The following is a 19,657-nucleotide window of genomic DNA, read 5'->3' as shown; positions in this document are numbered from 1 at the left end:
GTAGGGTACGAAACCACCTCAAAGTTATTCTTTCCAATCAATCCGTTGGGCTATTCCTATAAGTGTCACAAACAACCCTAGAGTTCGTACTAGAATAACACCTTAAGAGACAAATCAACCAAAACCCTAATGTCACCTAGATACTCCAATGTCACCTCAAGTATCCGTGGGTATGATTATACGATATGCATCACACAATCTCAGATTCATCTATTCAACCAACACAAAGGACCTCAAAGAGTGCCCCAAAGTTCTACCGGAGAATCACGACAAAAACGTGTGCCAACCCCTATGCATAGGTTCCCAATGTCACGAAGCCCGCAAGTTGATCACCTCAACATACATCAAGTGGCACGTGGTATCCCATTGTCACCACAGATATCCACGGCAAGACATACATCAAGTGTTCTCAAGTCTTTAAAGACTCAATCCGATAAGATTACTTCAAAGGGGAAACTCAAGTCATTACAAGAGAGAAGAGGGGGAGGAGAAACATAAGATCCAACTATAATAGCAAAGCTCGCGATACATCAAGATCGTGCCAAATCAAGAACACGAGAGAGAGAGAGATCAAACACATAGCTACTGGTACATACCCTCAGCCCCGAGGGAGAACTACTCCCTCCTCGTCATGGAGAGCACCGGGATGATGAAGATGGCCACCGGTGAGGGTTCCCCCTCCGGCAGGGTGCCGGAACAGGGTCCCGATTGACTTTTGGTGGCTACGGAGGCTTCTGGCGGCGGAACTCCCGATCTATCTTGCGTTCTGGAAGTTTTAGGGTATATGGAGTTATATAGGCAGAAGAAGCACGTCAGGGGAGCCACGGGGGCCCCACGAGGCAGGGGGGCGCGACCCCACCCTCGTGGGCAGCTCCTGTATCTTCTGACGTGGGGTCCAAGTCCATCAGGTGTGTTTCCTTCCAAAAATAACTTCTCCAGTTGATTTCGTTCCGTTTCGACCTCGTCTGATATTCCTTTTCTTCAAAACACTAAAATAGGCATAAAACAGCAAATCTGGACTGCGCCTCTGGTTAATAGGTTAGTCCCAAAAGTAATATAAAAGTGGATAATAAAGCCCAATATTGCCCAAAACAGTAGATAATATAGCTTGGAGCAATCAAAAATTATAGATACGTTGGAGACGTATCAGGACCCCTTAAGGGGGGAACCCACAAGAAAAATACTTACTGGTAATGGTGGATAAATTCACCAAATGGATAGAAGCCAAACCTGTTAAAACAGCCGAATCCGGACCGGTGATAGACTTCATATCCGGGGTTGTACACCGTTATGGCGTCCCACGTAGCATCATCACTGACAACGGCACGAACTTCACGGCCGACGAGGTAAAACTCTGGTGCAGCTACATGGGCATCAAGCTCGATTATGCTTCCGTCTATCACCCACAAACCAACGGCCAAGTTGAGCGAGCAAATGGTCTTATCATGAGCGGCATTAAACCCAGATTAGTGTGGTCCTTAACGAAGTCTAACACGCACTAGGTAGAGGAGCTCGACTCCGTACTCTAGGGGCTGCAGACCACGCCGAATCGTAGTACCGGATATACACCCTTCTTTATGGTGTACAGCGCAGAGGCAGTCCTGCCCTGCGACATAATTTATGACTCACCTCGAGTGCGCATGTATGAAGAAAGAGAAGCCGAGCTCGATCGGCAGGACAGTCTGGGCACCTTGGAGGAGGAGCGCGACGTGGCAAAAGCCCGTTCCGCATTTTATCAACAACAGGCTCGCAGATACCAAAGCAGGGAAGTACGGGCCAAAACTTATAACGTTGGCGAGTTAGTTCTACGCCTGCCAGAGAAGAAAAAGTCCAAGCTTGAGCCCAAATGGGAAGGTCCCTTCATTATTGACCAAGTTCTGACCGGTGGAGTGTACCATCTGCGGGATGCATCGAATAATCGACTTGAGCCGAACCCATGGAACGCAGCAAGGCTCCGAAGATTCTACGCCTAGCGCCGGACTCTATGTTTGTCTCTTTCCTCTGTCCATTTTTTGAATATATATTATCTGTCTTTTTTCTCTTTCATTCTTTTATTCTTTCTCACGGCCTTCAAGGGCCAGCTTGTGCCTCGCTTGCACATTATAGATGCGCTAACCGCGCTCATTATACCTCGGGGCTTCTTACACAGAAGCTTAATTATCCATCTGGGCTTCATGCCCAGCACATGTGTTATTCTTCCACATGTACCTTTTCTTTTCCATTATATGCATCGATATGACTTAAGTTTTGGCCAAGCTGGGTTGCCGGGCTCTTGTATTTATGCCATACGTTCCCGTTAATTCGGCTAGGGCATAAGGGGAGCACCTCTGCGATTGTTACTGATGGGTCAGCCAGATGTGTACCTCAGACTGGGTGAAGCCGAAAGCTAGCGTTCTTAAGGGAATATTCGGTCGGTGAACAAAAGATAATTTTTATTTATTTATTTTCCATATGTGCCCCCAGATGTTTTTTCCTGGGTTTCCTCTCGCAGTCCGGACATGCATTTTAGGGCATGCGTACCCAGGGAAAGGAACCCTTAACAGAACTATTCTCCCTGGAAGATGTTTTTTACTACCCATGTAATATAACATAACTAGTTGGGCACTTGTCTGTTCAAGCACTAATGACCCCTACGCCTGGTCTCCACGCATACCCCAGTTCTTATATAACTGAGCGGGTATTCGGATACACTCCGGACTATCGGGTCCCGAGGTTGAAGCGAAAAGGTCCGCCATTTCAAATGATCTACAATCCGGCTAGAAGGCATTATACATGTCATTTTAATTACATAGTCATGTAGACTGACTAAATTCCTCTTCTATACCATCCCACAGGCGGTCTAGCCTACAATCCTGTGGGGAATACTGTCGGCGTTCTGGGAACGGGGGTCCCTAGACTTGCCTACCTGCGGCCTGTGGCATGGCTCGAGTGGGGGCCTAGTGCGGCCCAGCCTCATCAGCTCAAGCTCAAGAACCTCGCAAGGGGCCAAGCCTTGCGGGGAGGATGACAGGAGGCTTCCTCAGGAGCAGCCTCATCAGGTAGGCTTGCGAGGAGGCGGAGAGATCAAGGCAGGGGCACCTCATGAGGAGCCCATGATGCAAGCCATGACGATCGAGATCAGGCGGGCGCCAGGCGGGCACCGGCCTGTGCAGTGTCCTTGTTTCCCCTTCGGTGCAAAGGGAACAAGCATAGTCCAAGGCATCGGGCAAAGTTTACCATTCCGGTGCAACGAGACCAAGATCAGCAGAGCGGCAGGACGGAAGTCACCATGGAGCCCAAGACGGCGTCATAACCAGTGCTTTTGGCAGCCGAAGACCACCTTTGGTCAGGATAACTTGTACTAGATGTTCCCCTTCAAAATGGCCAATTGTTGGCGCCCTTCCCGCTCATTTTTTGGGAAGAGGACCAGGGCCTCTATAAATAGAACTAGCCCCTGAAAGAAGGGAGGAGAAAAAGGAGGAACAGAGAGATCCAAGGAGGAGAAAGAAGAAGAGGGACGTCTAGAGAGAAAGAAAGAGAGAAGAGAAAGAAAGAGAGAAAGATCCGGACCAAGTAGAACAAACTGTACCAGCTCAAGAACACCTCTCGTTAGGCCGTTCTTCCCCTGTATTGTTCATCATCAGCCCCTGAGGCAATCCACTACACCACACACTGGAGTAGGGTATTACACCACATCAGTGGCCCGAACCAGTATAAACCTCGTCTCCCTTGTGTGTTCTTCTTTCTAGCCTAGATTTCTTGCGAGCCATAGAAGCGCGAGTCGGTAGGGGAAAGATCTTCGTGCGCACCCTAGAGTTCGAACCTCAAGGGTCTGCCGGAACCCGAAATCCGACATTTGGCGCGCCAGGTAGGGGTGCGCCGGAATCTTTCTTCCGCTGTTCGCGCGTGATCTTCCGTCGTGTCCATGGCTGACGCTCGTCGGGCTCGCACCGAGCGCCGGGCTGCTCTCGCCACCCTCGTCGCCTAGACGACGCCCGTCGGCGGACGCCCTCGTCGTTCCCCGTCGCCTGCCGCCAACGCCGCCACCGGCCCGGCGGGGAACGAGCATCAGGCCTCGTCCCAGCATCCTTTGGTGCGGCGGGAGGGCCGCACCGCAACCCCGTCACTGACTCCAGCCGGTTCGTCGTCCCACACCTGTCGCGCCCCCACGGACGCGCACGCCGCGCTGCTCCTGGCAAGAGAGCTCCTGCACTACCGCCCTGTCGACGACCTCTACGAGGACTAGCTCGCCCGCATCACCAAGCTTGTCAGCGCCGCAGGGGGCTCTCCTTTGCCGTCCCTCTCGCTGCCTCGCCCTCCATTCAGCGCAGGGGGCAAGGATCAGGAGGCGCCTCCGCCACCTCCTCCCCAAGAAGGCGCCCTGGCTCCAAGGCGCGCAGCCCCACCGCGAGACCCTCCACATCCGGCGCCTGCGTGGCAAGAAGGGAGCTGCCAAGAGATCCCTCGTCCCCAAGAAGGTGCTCGCGCGCTCCCAGCACCGGCGCGCCAAGATCGCGTCCCTGCGCCTCCACGCCGAGACCCCGCGCCGCTCCAAGCAGCGGCGCGTGGTAATCACCAGGAGCAGGCCCAGCACCAGCAAAGGGCGCGGTGGCCACAGCAGGCTGCCGTGCCTTCACCCTCGAGCTATGCGGCGTCACATGGCCAGGCAAGTTCAAGCCTGATCTGCCCCCTCGTTACGATGGCACGATGGACCCCTTGGAATGCCTGCAGCTCTACGAGCTGGGCATCGAAGCCGCCAACGGAGACGAAAAGGTCATGGCGAACTGGTTTCCCATGGCGCTCAAGGACGGCGCCCGCACCTGGCTCCTGAACCTGGCTCCCAGCATGATCTCCTCCTGGGACGAGATGCGCACTCGCTTCATCGCCAACTTCCAGGGCACTCGCGACCGGCCCCCGGCCATAAGTGACCTGCGCCGCATCAAGCAACAGCCAGGGGAAACCCTGTAGAAATACATCCAGTGCTTCAACAACGCTCGCCTCAGGATCCCCAGGGTGACTGAGGAAGCCATTATCTCAGCCTTCTCCGACGGCGTGCGCGACATTAAGATGAAAGAGGAGCTGGCAATCCATGAAGACCTATGCACATCCCTGGAGCTGTTCAACTTGGCGACCAAGTGCGCCAGGGCTGAGGAAGGACGCCTCTCCCTCCTCGAGATCCCGGCTGCCGACCCAGAAGAGAAAAAGCTCAAGGCCAAGGACGTGAAGCGTATGGGAGCTGCCGTGCTCGCAGCGGAGCCAGACACCAAGCGAGGCAGGGATCAGCCTAAGTCATCCATGGGCAGCTGATACTGCGTGTACCACGACCTCCACACCCACAACACCAACAAATGCCAAGAGCTCAGGGCCGTGCGAGATGGGCGTATCGGCCGACGCCCCGAGTGCAACGACAGGGGCTATGGACGAGGAGGAGGAAGAGGTGGAGGACGATGGGAAGAACGTGGCCCTCGCCAAGGGTGGCGTGACCGCCCTCGCGAGGATCGCTGGTAGGACCAGCCTCGCGAGGGAGGCTGGAGGGATCAGCCTCATGAGGATCGCCCGTACGGCAATGCAGGCCTCCCTCCTCTACCGCCACCACCAAGTAGGAACGAAGACCAACATCAAGACGAGGGGGCTGGGGGCTTCCAGGAGCCGCGCGCAATCGCTTGCATCTTGGGTGCCGCCCAGGCCCCAGCATCATAGCGCATCTTCAAGCAGTTTGCTCGCGAGGTGAATGCGCTTCCCAAGCTTGAGGCCACACGCCCTCTCAGGTGGTCTGTGTGCGCCATCACGTTCAGCTCAGCAGATCATCTCAAGTGCGTGGCAACAGCTGGAGTTCTCCCGATGCTTTGCTCTCCAGTCATCAGCAATGTGCAGGTCACCAGGATCCTCGTAGATGGCGGAGCAGGACCCAACGTCCTGTCCGTCGAGACGTTCGACAATCTCCAAGTGCCGTATGATTAGCTCCAGCCGACCAGGCCTTTCTCAGGAGTCACTGATGGTTCCACCGTTCCGATAGGGCAAGTTCGCCTGCCAGTCACCTTCGAGCAGCGCAACAACTACCGCACCGAGCTCATTGACTTCGACGTCGCCCACATTCGCCTGCCATACAACACCATCCTCGGGTACCCAGCCCTAGCCAAGTTCATGGCAGTGACTCACCATGGCTACAATGTCCTCAAGATGCCAGGAAGCGGTGGAGTCATCACCGTACCCTGTGAGGAAAGGGACGCGGTGTGTTCACTTGAGCGTGCGGTCCAAGCCGCCACAATCGAAGACCCAGATCACAGGAGCAGAAGACTTCCCGAGGCGACCCTTAAGAAGAAGAAGGCATCGCCTGGCCCAAGCCATAAGGAGGCAGGCGCCTCCGGAGGCGTTGCGTCAGGATTCGCGCCCGTTCAGGGAGCACCACCCTCTATTGCATAGGAAAGTGCGCCCGGCGCCCTCCTCAGGCAGGGCTCGGGGGCTATTTCTTGGAGAGCCACCGACTTTGCCAAGGTCACGAGGGAGGCGCTCGGGCACCACTTGGAGGGGTGCTTCCAGGCACATTTCCCTCAGGAAGGTACGAGGCAAGGAAGACCAAACCCTCAGGAGTTCATCGCAGGAAACACCCAGGAGCTACAGGAGTCGAGAGTCATGCGCGGCGGCCGCCGCTTGCCCGCCATGGCCCCACATCCAGGCGAGGATGGTGGGCTGCGCGTCTGCATCGACGTGCCAGGGCTCAACCGAGCCGCGTCTCAGGAGCGCCTCTGGACTTCATGCGTGGGGCGTTGCGAGGGTCCACCTCACAGCTACGTTCGCATGCCTTTTGGCCTGCCGAACGCGGTCGCCGCTCATCAGCGCCTGCTGAGGAGCATTCTGGAGGCTTAGGAGGTCAGGCATTGTGCGGTCCTGGCGGTGGTGGAGATGGCCCTCGAAGACCTACCCGTGCCCCCGGAGCCTCCCGAGGCTCCTGGGCCTGGGGGCTCGTGAGGGTCGACGTCTTCACCGCGCGTCGCCCACTTCTGCGGCATCGCTTCATCTTCAACAGCATTAGGTGACATCTTTCAAGTTCCATTTTTAGCTGGGAGAGCCCACAGGGCCGCGTCGTTCCCAGGTCGCGTGGGTCCGTCCCTGCGGCACATATCCGTTTTACTTACGCACTTTACTTACCTTGTTGGGGGCGCCCCTCGGGCTGCATCATCCCCAAACTACTCGGGCCTGGCCCAGCGGCGTTTGCTTTTCCCGCATCTACTTGAAATGAATCTGCTCCTTCGTACTTAACATACCTGACCTAATCGCCTGCTCGATTGACACCTACCCATGGAGCCGCTCGCTCTGGCACGACGTCTGCGTACGGGTCCGCCCTTGCAACACCGATAAATCTGAGTGGTCGAGCTCTGGCCGTGGGAGCCCCACAAGGCACCACCTCACCAGGCCCTCAGTGCCCCAATCACTCCCTTGGAGCGACCAATGGTTGGCTGGCACCCGTAGCGACATGTCTTGTCTCTCCTTGTGATTGGTATGCAGGACCCACTCCAGGAGCAACATTGGGGACGTCGCAGGCTATCTCTCCCTCTCTCCGGCATGGACCACTTGCACGTTAAAAGGGGGGCGCCTGAGCATCGCGACTCATGGGCTCCTACTGGCTCTCTAGCCCTCACCCTTGGCCTTGACCCACGGCATCGCGACCTGTCATACCAGTGGTGACTGAGCTCGCTCGAGGGCCGAGACCTGAGGACGTAGAGTATTAAGGAAAATTTGGGGAAGTGGGAAGAAGCTCGCGAGGACCTAAGCCAGCAGCACCTCAGCTACCGCCGCTCGGGCCGGGCGCCCCGTTGAAGGACTACCCCAAACTCAAAAGATAAGTCACGCCCTTACATGAGTTGGACCAACGCAGCACCAAACCCTCGCCTAGTGCAGCTCTGTCACGGCGACATTGCTTCCTTTCTCGCCCAGCGAGGGCTTCTCGAGCGCTAAAGGGGACCTCCCGAGCATCGCGACTCGGGGGCTCTTACCGGACCTCGGGCCGCTCACCTCCTGGCCTTGACCACGACATCGCGACCTGGCATACCAGCGACGGCTGAAGCCTGCCTGGGGACTGGGACCTATCAGCGTAGAGTGCTAAGTCCTCGCGAGGATAGAAAGGGGGAGCCGAGCCGGGATAGGACAAGCATCTCGCATCGATTCATATTAGGGATATAATGTTCGCAAAAGACATGGCAGGCACCTTACATACCCCCGCGGGGTGTTGCTTCGATTCCTCGCAGGGAACAAGAGGTGCTAATCCTAAGGAATGCGAATTGCCCGTGCCTCCGCAAGCGACGCCATCATCAATAGTGGACTGCCCGGCGCCGACGCCAACCCACCCAGATCAGTGGTGTCAGCGGCCCGATGCAGTTGCCCTACTCTGAGCATGGCACAAGCTCGGAGGCTCGTAGTTGTCGTCGCTCGTCTTCGGAGTCATGAGAAGCTCGGGGGAGCCGCTGGATTCCCCAGCTCCTCCGCTACTGCCTGAAGAGCTGCTGGAGGGCCGATGGGGAGGCCAGGTCCTTGCCAGTCCGATGCCCCTGCCACTTTCCTTGGGGCATCACTCCAACTGGCGTCCTTCAACATCGAAGACCTTGAAGAACATCAGGGAGGCACCGTCGTATTCAAGATGAATTACGAGGGCACCCTTCGTGCGGCAGACCCGGGCAACCTCACCCCAGCCCCGGGTCATATAGACCTTGCCCGGAGCGACGACCGCGACCTCCGCTCCGGTCGCGAGGGTGCTGTAGTCGGCGTGCTGCAGCCAGAGCTCCAGAGACCCGCTCGGCGGCATCTCGAAGGCGAAGGAGGAAGGAAGGCGGATCCAAGAGCTTGGGGGCATGGCGGCGTGAAGCACGACCTCACAGGAGGAGCCCTTGGCATGGACTCCAGGAGGAACTACGCGCACTGCCGTGACTCGCCGGCGTCGGCGGCGGCACCGCCAGTGTCGCTCGACGCCCACTACCCTAGGGCCCTCGATTCGGGCGTACAAGGGCAGTGGAAACCCAGGCGGCGGCCGGTCGTACCAGGGCCCCGGCGCCTCCTGCCAAGCACCCTCATCTCGGCGGAAGTGGACTAGCCGTTTCTTCGGCGGAGGAGGGTCAGGACCTTCTCGGGGGGCCTTTCCGTTCTCTTCTGCAGAAAACCGGCGGATTGGTGCCATTGGCGTAAGGAGAAGCAAGGACGAGGAAGGAGAAGGAAAGGAGTAGTAGGAAGGGATAAGCTAACGAGGCTCACGCAGCCCCGTACTTATAGCCAGAGAAGGCCAACCGCCGGCCACCACGATCGCAGGTAATCATGACCCATTTCTCTGCATGCAAGGACTTGACAAGTCGAGTGGTACGCCCATGTCCAATCAATCGCCACGCGGCACCCAAGGCCGCAGGCTATTGGGGCCCGCGGCGCTTCACGCTTGCCCCTTAGCTTCTCTGCTAAGCCAAGCCCGGGCACGCCTTGGGCCCGGGGGCTACTGTTGGCTTTCTAGGAACGGGGGTCCCCAGACTTGCCTGCCTGCGGCCTGCGGCGTGGCTCGAGTGGGGGCCCAGTGCGGCCCAGCCTCATCAGTTCAAGCTCAAGACCCTCGCAAGGGGCTAAGCCTTGCGGGGCGGATGACAGGAGGCTTCCTTAGGAGCAGCCTCATCAGGCAGGCTCGCGAGGAGGCGGAGAGATCAAGGCAGGGGCACCTCGCGAGGAGCCCGTGACGCAAGCCATGACGATCGAGATCAGGCGGGCGCCAGGCGGGAACCGGCCTGTGCAGTGTCCTTGTTTCCCCTTCGGTGCAAAGGGAACAAGCACAGTCCAAGGCATCGTGTAAAGGTTACCATTCCGGTGCAACGAGACCAAGACCAGCAGAGCGGCAGGACGGAGGTCACCGTGGAGCCCAAGATGGCGTCATCACCAGTGCTTTTGGCAGCCGAAGACCACCTTTGGTCAGGATAACTTGTACTAGATGTTCCCCTTCAAAATGGCCAATTGTTGGCGCCCTTCCCGCTCATTTTTTGGGAAGAGGACCAGGGCCTCTATAAATAGGACTAGCCCCCGAAAGAAGGGAGGATAAAAAGGAAGAACAGAGAGATCCAAGGAGGAGAAATAAGAAGAGAGAGGTCCAGAGAGAAAGAAAGAGAGAAGAGAAAGAAAGAGAGAAAGATCCGGACCAAGTAGAACACACTGCACCAGCTCAAGAACACCTCTCGCGAGGCTGTTCTTCCCCCGTATTATTCATCATCAGCCCCTGAGGCAATCCACTACACCACACACTGGAGTAGGGTATTACACCACATCGGTGGCCCGAACCAGTATAAACCTCGTGTCCCTTGTGTGTTCTTCTTTCTAGCCTAGATTTCCTGCGAGCCATAGAAGCACGAGTCGGTAGGGGAAAGATCTCCGCGCGCACCAAAGAGTTCGAACCTTAAGGGTCTGCCGGAACCCGAAATCCGACAAATACTTTGCGGCTAATTCTACTTTCCCATAGACTAAGCTAACGGTGATCTCTTTCCCGTCGGGCCCCACAGGTCCGACCTCGACAATGTGATTTGGGTCAGCCTTGGTATACCGCGTCTTCACCATGGCCCAAGCTTCCCTCGCACCTTGACGGCAGGCAGATATCTTCCATAATCGAAAGCGCCGCCGTGCTCCCTGGAGCTTCTCCACAAGCTCTCTAACGCCTTCTGGCAGGGAGATGGATGGCCACAAGGCCTGGGCAATACCTTGCATCACCTGCCAAACTTGTTCGTGCAGTTGTGAGAGCGGATAGAAGATCACCCGCAGTCTCGGGCATCTCCTCCGCGGGACGACCCGTCAGCATACCTGCAGACATAACTCTATTAGCCGGCTTCTTCGCCGTCCCCTTTATTAAGGGTTCATTCAAGCACTTACTAAATATGCCGCATCGAAGCCGCTTATTCTCCTTCTCGGAGTCCGCCAGCTGGGCTCAAACATCTTTGAGTTCCACGCTTAGCTTGGTATTGGCGTCTTGGAGATTGTTTTTCTCCCGCCTGACCTCAGTCAGCACGCATTCGCCAGCCTTTAGCTGTCGTACGGCGTGCTGCTCCTCCGGATTCTTTCCGGATTTATCTGCAACATCTATTATTAGATCTGCAGCCATGTCGCACGCTATATGGTACCTATCATTCTTTGAAAGAAATGTTACCAGCTGGGGACTTTTTAGGTTCCTTCAATGCGGCAACAACGGCCCGAAGTTGGGTCTTGCATTCCTCCAGCTCCTGTGACAGTCGACTATTCTTCTCTGTAAGAACCTGCACAATAAGATGATCCTTAAATCAGTTCTGCTATCTGTTTCAAGTTTCAGGGGCCACTGATACATATAATCGTCAGATTTTCTTACCCGTACATCCTTTACATACTGGTCTGTGGCTCTTGCTAGACCATTTTGAGCAGCACGGAGGTACGCCTCTCCAGAACTGAAGGCATCAAATGCCTCTGGTGAGAAGCAAGTGTCGCGGAGTACGCCCGGCGACGCCTATGATTCATGGAGCTCTCCACTTCTGAATGTGTAGCGGATAGCCTATCCGCATCCTCTGTAGGGGGACTATCCGGCGTCCGCCCCATGTCAGCTTCCGCCTCTATGTCCGGTCCTGGAGCCCGACTGGTGGAAGCATGATCGGTAGCCTCGCCGGACATATTCTGGCGAGCGTTTTTTATGTTAAAGAAACATGGACGTAATTACATTTCAAGAAAGACGACAACCACGGAGCGGGGTTTCTGTCATACCTCTGCGCCAGCATCACCATCCTGACCGCCTTCCTTTTTGGCCCGCCCGGCCTTGGTGCCTCTTGTTGGCGAGTTGCTGCGGGTTCGGCATGGCGTCCTGTCGATGTCAAAACCAGCGGATCTTGGGTAGCGGGTCCCGAACTATGCGTCTAGGCCGGATGGTAACAGGAGGCACGGGACATGAAGTTTTACCCAGGTTCGGGCCCTATCGATGGAGGTAAAACCCTATGTCCTACTTGATTAATATTGATGATATGGGTAGTACAAGAGTAGATCTACCATGAGATCGAAGAGGCTAAACCCTGGAAGCTAGCCTATGGTATGATTGTTGTTGTGTATGTTGTCCTACGGACTAAAACCCTCCAGTTTATATAGACATCGGAGAGGGTTAGGGTTACACAAAGTCGGTTACAATGGTAGGAGATCTGTATATCCGTATCGCCAAGCTTGCCTTCCACGCCAAGGAAAGTCCCTTCCGGACACGGGATGGAGTCTTCAATCTTGTATCTTCATAGTCTAGGAGTCCGGCTGAAGGTATAGTCCGGCCATCCGGACACCCCCTAATCCAGGACTCCCTCAGTAGCCCCTGAACCAGGCTTCAATGACGACGAGTCCGGCGTGGAGATTGTCTTCGGCATTGCAAGGCGGGTTCCTCCTCCAAGTACTTCATAGAAGATTTTGAACACAAAGATAGTGTCCGGCTCTGCAAAATAAGTTTCCACATATTGCCATAGAGAGAATAATATTTACACCAATCTAATCTGCTGACGTATTACGTAGCGTGAAACACCACGGCCAAGCCTTTATCCGAGTCATTTCATTATCCCACCTCAGCGCGTCATGCGAGGCGGTTTCCTTGGCACGTCTTGTTAAAGCAGAGATCCTGTCCCCTTATCCCGGGATTCTCATCAATACGGGCGTGGGTAACCCAATCGCGCCATTGATTACGTCGCTTGGAGATAAGCGAGTTTTACCAGGCTGGTGGGGACATGTAGTTGCGTCCGCCCCTATAAGGGGATAAGGATCCACCTTTTCACCGATGCCTTCTTCCTCCTTCGCCTATCAATTCTTGCGCACTCGAGCTCCAGTGCCCAAGTCCGCACTCCCCACCTCAACCTTCTCCAGCCATGTCCGGAGCGGGAGGAAAGTGGATTGTCTCCTCCGTCATGGAGGGACACATCAAAAAGCTGAGGAAGGCCGGATACCTGACTAACGACATCGCGTACCGGCTTCCCGAAAAGGGGCAGCTCATCCCCACCCCTAGGCCCCATGAGAGGGTGGTGTTCCTCCCCCATTTCCTCTGCGGACTGTGCTTCCCTCTCCACCCATTTGTCCGGGGGCTCATGTTCTACTACGGCCTGGATTTCCACGATCTGGCCCCGAACTTTGTCCTCAACATCTCGGCGTTTATCGTCGTGTGCGAGGCTTTCCTCTGCATCCGCCCGCATTTCGGCCTATGGCTCAAGACTTTCAATGTCAAGCCGAAGGTGGTGCGTGGCAACCAGGCGGAGTGCAGAGGCGCCATGGTGGGCAAGATGGCCAACGTCCTATGGCTCGAGGTCTCCTTTGTGGAGACCCTGAAGGGGTGGCAATCGGGGTGGTTTTACATCACCGAGCCACGCGACCCCGAATGGGTCGCAGCCCCCGGGTTTCGATCCGGACCCCCTACGCGGCTCACCTCCTGGAAGGAGACGGGCCTGTCGTGGGGTAAAAAAGGAGAGCTGACTGGACTCCAAACATGTATCCAAACCCTGGTGGACAAGAAGCTCAAACTTGTCAACGTTGTCCAGGTTATGCTCATCTGCCTAATCCTCCCGTGTCAACAATGGGCTTTCAGCCTGTGGGAGTTTGACCCGGTGCAGCACCAAACGCTGAGCAGGCACTTCGACACGACGTACGAAGATGCCTGGAAGGTGCTTTTCAAGGGCACCGAGGCCCCCACATCCGCTACCGAGGATCGCGGATTCAGTACGCAGCGTCACGCTCATGCGGTAAGCTGTTTTTTCCTTTTACAGGGTATCAGTTTTTCATAGTTTGACTCTATGCGGGATCTAAGCTCCCTTACCTTTAACAGGACTGGCAAGTGACGTCCGGACAGATCAACTGTCCGGCTCCTTTGCCCGAAGGCCCAACGGACGCTCGCTTGGCGAAGCTGCTGGTTCCGGCACCCTATGTGGTGCCGGAGAAGAAGGCCGCTAAAAAGGCCACGGGGACTCGAAAGAGTGCCCGGTGCCAGGAGGTGTCGGATCCATCATCCGACGGTTCCGAGGCGCATTCCTCCCGTGAAGACGAGGAGGAAGAAGAGACCTCTCTCCCTCCAGCGGGAGGAGATAAGAAAAGGAAGGCCGCCCTCTCTGGGGAGGCCAGAGGGTCCAAGAAGGGGAAACACCTTCCTCCGGACTACTCCACCGACGCCGACGACGACGGAGAGGAGTGGCAGCCCAGGGCCAAGCCCCTGGCAAAATCGTAAGTATCCGGATACCAGAGTAATTCATAGTATTCGTTTATTGCACAGCTTTCCCTTACGTCGAATGTGTTTATGTAGCCCACCCAAAGACCGGCTCAACGCGTCGTCGAGTGGTTCACTGGACTCGTCGGATGTGAACTCGCTTCCGACAACTTCCTCCCCCCGCCCTACGGATGACACCGAAGTGTTGTCCCAACAGGTTCCAAGCCGGGAGGAGGTGGTCCTGGAGGCGCTGCAAGGCGACCTCCCGGACTCCAGGAGTAAAGGGGATGAAACCCCCCAGGGCTCCAAGTCCGCTCTAGGCCGGACACCGCTCCGGAACCTTCAAAGGTTCCAGAGTCCGGAGGGGGACCTCCTTCCAAGAGGAGCAAGTCCACCATGCCGGTGGCCCCCGTCAACCGGAGGCGCCGGACAATATGTTGGAGGCGCTCCAAGGTGCCTCCATTGACGAGGAGCACCGCACTATTATGAGTGCGGTGGTCCAGAAGGTTCAGTCCGCCAAGAGCGGACTGACTGAAGCTTGTACTAGCCTTTTAACACGCTTTGAGGTAAGTAAAGAATGTGTAAATAATATTACTGCATAGACAGTAGCCCCTGATGCTCTGTTTGGCGTTCGGGAAGAAAAGCCGAATAGAGGATCAAATAAAATTCGCAGGAGTCTAACAAAAATGAGTCAATATGCGTATGCAGGCTTCTCTGCTTGCGTCCGCCGCACTGACTGCGGAAGAGGACACGCTAAAGCAGAACCTCGAGCGGTCCGAGCAAGAGCTCGGGCGTGCCAAGAAGCAGCTCGAGGACAATGAAGGTAAGAAATACCTTGTTTTTAAATATATATATAAAAAGGTGCAATTGCAAAGAATGACAGGATTGTCATGGCTATTGTAGGGGCCACGTCTGAGGAGGTGACCCTTGAGCAAGCGCTGGTCGAGGCCGAGAAGAGGGCGGCCTCGGAGCGCACCGAGCGGGAGAAGTATGAGGCCAAGGTTGGCAAGGTACGGCAAGAGCTCTAGGCTCTCATGGAAAAACATGAGAGTTTGGAGCTTGACTCAAAGACACGAGCGTCTGAGCTCGCGGTGGCTATTGAAAATTCCAAGTCTGCCAAGGCCGAATCCCAGAAGACCCTCTAGGAGTTGGATGAGGTGAAGAAGATAGCGGTGGGTAAGGCATTCTTTATGCAAAGCAAACACATAAACGTGAGTTACTTGTTACTTACCCGAATCCGGAGCTCTCCAGGAGCGTTCGCAGATCTTCCCTGGAGTGTGTCCGATGCCGCCGCATTCTATCGAGCCGAGGAGGGCAGCTCGATAGAGAAGGTGTTCTGGTCTCAGTATGCTGAGGCCGGACACCCCGTGCCCCTGAGCGACCAGCTGAAGCAACTGGTCGAGCTCCATAAGGCGGCCGAACAGGCCATGAAGGGCCTCATTGCTCGGCTGTGGCCTGGAGGGGCTCTGCCTGGGAGCTATTTCGGGCTGGTGCGGCGGCTGGTGGAGGCCTATCCAAGGCTCGAAGTCATCAAGCGCTCCGTCTGCATTGAAGGTGCCTGTAGGGCCCTTGCCCGTGCTAAGGTGCACTGGGGCAAGCTGGATGCTGAGAAGCTTGTGAAGGACGGGCCACCGCCGGGGAAAGAGCATCGCAAGCCCGAGAATTACTATAAGGATGTTCTGAAGGGTGCCTGCCTTGTGGCGGATGAATGTTCTAGGGATGTAATTTTTGAGTGAAACTTGCTCATTTTGTCCTGTGCGCTGAAAACTTGTTCATATGCGCTAAGCAATGCTGTTGGAATTTAAAATATTACCTTCTGTATGGCTGTTTATCAATTCTAAGAGATGGCGAGTCGTCGGCTTCTGCCCCCGTGCCGCTAGTGCTGGGGTGTTCGGGGATAAACCTGAGCGCTCTTTTTCCCATGTTTGGGTCCTTCGAGGGAGGTGCTCAGCCCAACGAACAAGGCAATCAGACTATAATGCGTGAACACTCTCACTTAGTCATAGAATTCTATAATTTTAAATTTCGGCGAAGCCCCTGATATTCGAAACACTGAGTTCGGGGTGCTATCCACGCCTTGGCCGGACAGAGCCGGCTCCTTGCCCTAAGCGGCATAAGTCTTTAGGGACTCGAAAAACCTCTCAAACAGTGACCAGCTCTCGCTACATCATGATAGTCATTTTTAACTTTCTCCACTGAGGTGCTCGACCCAGCACAACTGGGGCACAATCACAGTGGTTCTCCTAGTGCTACCTTAGCCGATATAGCGGAATGTAAGGCACCAAAACATAGGAGCCGGGCAAACCCAACTATTGACCCAAGACATGATTCGGAGCCGATGCATATAATGCTATAAGTTCGGGGTGCCGCACTTGTTAAAGTGTTCGGACTTCTCACACCATATTGAGGGGTACTAAAGCCCCTGGCGTATTTTGGCCGTACCAACGTGTACGGGTGCAACATGTCGTTAAGGAACATATATAAAGAAAAAAGGTAATGCAAAAATAGACGAAAGCTATGCATTGTTTATTAAAAAGGGCTGCGGTCAAAGCAGAACGATACAAATAACGCGATAAGTGAAAGGTTGGACTAGTTAACATGTCCGTTCCAGGGGCAAGCTGCGGAATAGTATGCGGAACAGGTATACTGCTCGTGATAGAGACCACCTGGGAGTTCCGTAATGCGGCGTGGCTTGTCTGCTTCCCTGGTTCTTGCATCGTTTGTGCGGCAATTGAACTGCCGAACAGGCCTTTCGAAGGATGGAGTCCCAAAAGTAAGAGAAATTAAAAAATCGGCAACCCCTGGTACGGTTTAAGCCGTGTTTTCGGCGTGCCGTGATGGTGCCCCTCCCCCTTCACCCATGGTATCTCTAGAGCGTAGTTATGTACGGGAAGTACTGGCATCGCCTTTTTGCGAGGGTTGGGGTTGGGGACGCATTGCTACGCCTGCTCGGATCGTGTCAGGCGGTCTTGTTGTAGGTTACTCCGGGCGCGCTTGACGGTGTCTGGCCGTTTAGTGGCCGGACTGGTGAACTGCCTGGAGAGGCTGCTTTGTACTTCCGCTGCAAGGGCCGCCGTGTGCTCCTCCGTTCGGAGGGAGTGTTCGGTGTTTCCATTGACCGTAATTACTCCTCGAGGGCCTGGCATCTTGAGCTTAACGTATGCGTAGTGCGGTACTGCATTGAACTTAGCGAATGCGGTTCACCCGAGCAGTGCGTGATAACCACTGCGGAACGGGACTATGTCGAAGATTAACTCCTCGCTTTGGAAATTATCCGGAGATCCGAAGACCACTTCAAGTGTGACTGAGCCTGTACAGCTGGCCTCTACACCTGGTATTATGCCTTTAAAGGTTGTTTTGTTGGGCTTAATCCTCGAGGGATCTATGCCCATTTTCCGCACTGTATCCTGGTAAAGCAGGTTCAGGCTGCTGCCGCCGTCCATAAGGACTCTAGTGAGATGAAATCCGTCAATAATTGGGTCTAGAACCAATGCGGCGAATCCGCCATGACAGATGCTAGTGGGATGGTCCCTTCGATCAAAGGTGATCGGGCAGGAGGACCATGGGTTGAACTTTGGGGCGAATGGCTCTACCGCGTATACGTCCCTTAACGCGCACTTCCGCTCCCTTTTGGGGACGTGGGTTGCGTATATCATGTTCACCGTCCGCACTTGTGGGGGAAAACCCTTCTGTCCACTGTTGTTCGGTGGCCGGGGCTCCTCGTCACCATCGCTATGCAGCCCCTTGTCTTCATTTTCGGCGTTTAACTTACCTGCCTGCTTGAACACCCAACAATCCCTGTTGGTGTGATTGGCCGGCTTTTCAGGGGTGCCATGTATCTGGCACAAGCGGTCGAGTATTCGGTCCAAACTGGACGGGCCCCTAGGATTCCTTTTGAATGCCTTTTTCCGCTGACCGGATTTAGAGCCTCTAAATCCGGCATTAACTGCCGTATCCTCAGCATTGTTGCCGTTAATGTGGCGCTTCTGCTTGTTGCGACGCGACCTGCCACTACTATCCCTGGTGTCCGAATTACCAGGGTTCTTGGTCATATTGTTGCTACGAGCAAGCCAGCTGTCTTCTCCCGCGCAAAAGCGGGTCATGAGTGTCGTGAGTGCTGCCATAGATTTCGGCTTTTCCTGACCAAGGTGCCGGGCCAGCCACTCGTCACGGATATTGTGCTTGAAGGCTGCTAGGGCCTCAGCGTCCAGACAGTCGACTACTTGATTTTTCTTTATTAGGAACCATGTCCAAAATTGCCTGGCCGATTCCTCTGGCTGCTGAATTACATGACTTAGGTCATTGGCGTCTGGGGGTCGCACATAAGTGCCATAGAAATTGTTGAGGAATGCGGCTTCCAGGTCCTCCCAACAAATGATTGATCCTGTTGGCAAGCTGTTAAGCCAATGCCAAGCTGGTCCTTTAAGCTTGAGTGGGAGGTATTTGATGGCATGGAAATCATCGCCGCGGGCCATGTGGATATGAAGGAGATAATCCTCGATCCATACCGCAGGATCTGTTGTGCCATCATATGATTCGATGTTTACGGGTTTCAAACCCTCGGGGATTTGATGATCCATTATTTCGTCTATGAAGCATAGTGGGTGTGCGGCGCCTCTGTACTGGGATATATCATGACGTAGCTCCAATGAGCTTTGTCTACTGTGTTCGGCCCTGCTTAATTTGTGGTCGGCGTGATGGTTACCGTCTCGAGCCGTGGGTTGCCCCCGCGATCCGTAGATCGATCTTGTTTGCCTTGCCTTGTCCTCCAACATATCTCGTAAGTCCGGCGCATATTCCCGTGCCTTGGTACGGGGTGCGGCTTGAGTGGAGGGCCGAGAGGCCTCTCTGTCGTGGCCACGAGGTGCCCAGTCAGCCGCATCAAGTGCTTCCTCCTCTAATCGGGGTAGCAACCTGCGCTTTGGGTAGCTCTTGTTTGGGCGTTCGAGTTTATGCTCTTCGGCCGCGAGGACTTCAGTCCATCTGTCGACTAGCAAATCTTGATGAGCTCTAAGTTGTTGCTGTTTTTTCTTGAGGCTTCTTGCCGTGGCCATAAGCCTGCGTTGAAAACTCTCTTGCTCGACGGGATCCTCTGGCACGACGAATTCGTCGTCGTCGAGGCTTGCCTCGTCTTCGGAGGGAGGCATATAATTATCGCCCTCGACCTCTCTGTCTGCCGCTCTCTCATGAGGGATGGTTTCTCCATCCTCCTGTGCTAGATCGTGCTGGAGGGGATTTTCTTCAGAACTTTCCGGAGTATTATTATCTCCCGTGCTGGAATCACCGTATTTGTTTTGGCGGGATTTTGAGCGGCGCCGCTGACGCCGGCGCTTAGGCTGTTTCTTGGAGGGGTCATCCTCCATTTCTCCATCGCCATCTCCTTCTTTCGGGGTGTTCACCATGTATATGTCATATGACGAGGTGGCTTTCCAGGGCCTAGTAGGTGCTAGTTCTTCATCGTCTCCTTCATCGGCGTCCATACCATCGATGTCT

The sequence above is a fragment of the Triticum urartu genome, chromosome 4 (assembly GCF_003073215.2).
Source record: "Triticum urartu cultivar G1812 chromosome 4, Tu2.1, whole genome shotgun sequence".
Lineage (NCBI taxonomy): Eukaryota > Viridiplantae > Streptophyta > Magnoliopsida > Poales > Poaceae > Triticum > Triticum urartu.
The sequence above is the reverse complement of the archived record's forward strand: the minus strand, read 5'-3'. Positions refer to the sequence as shown.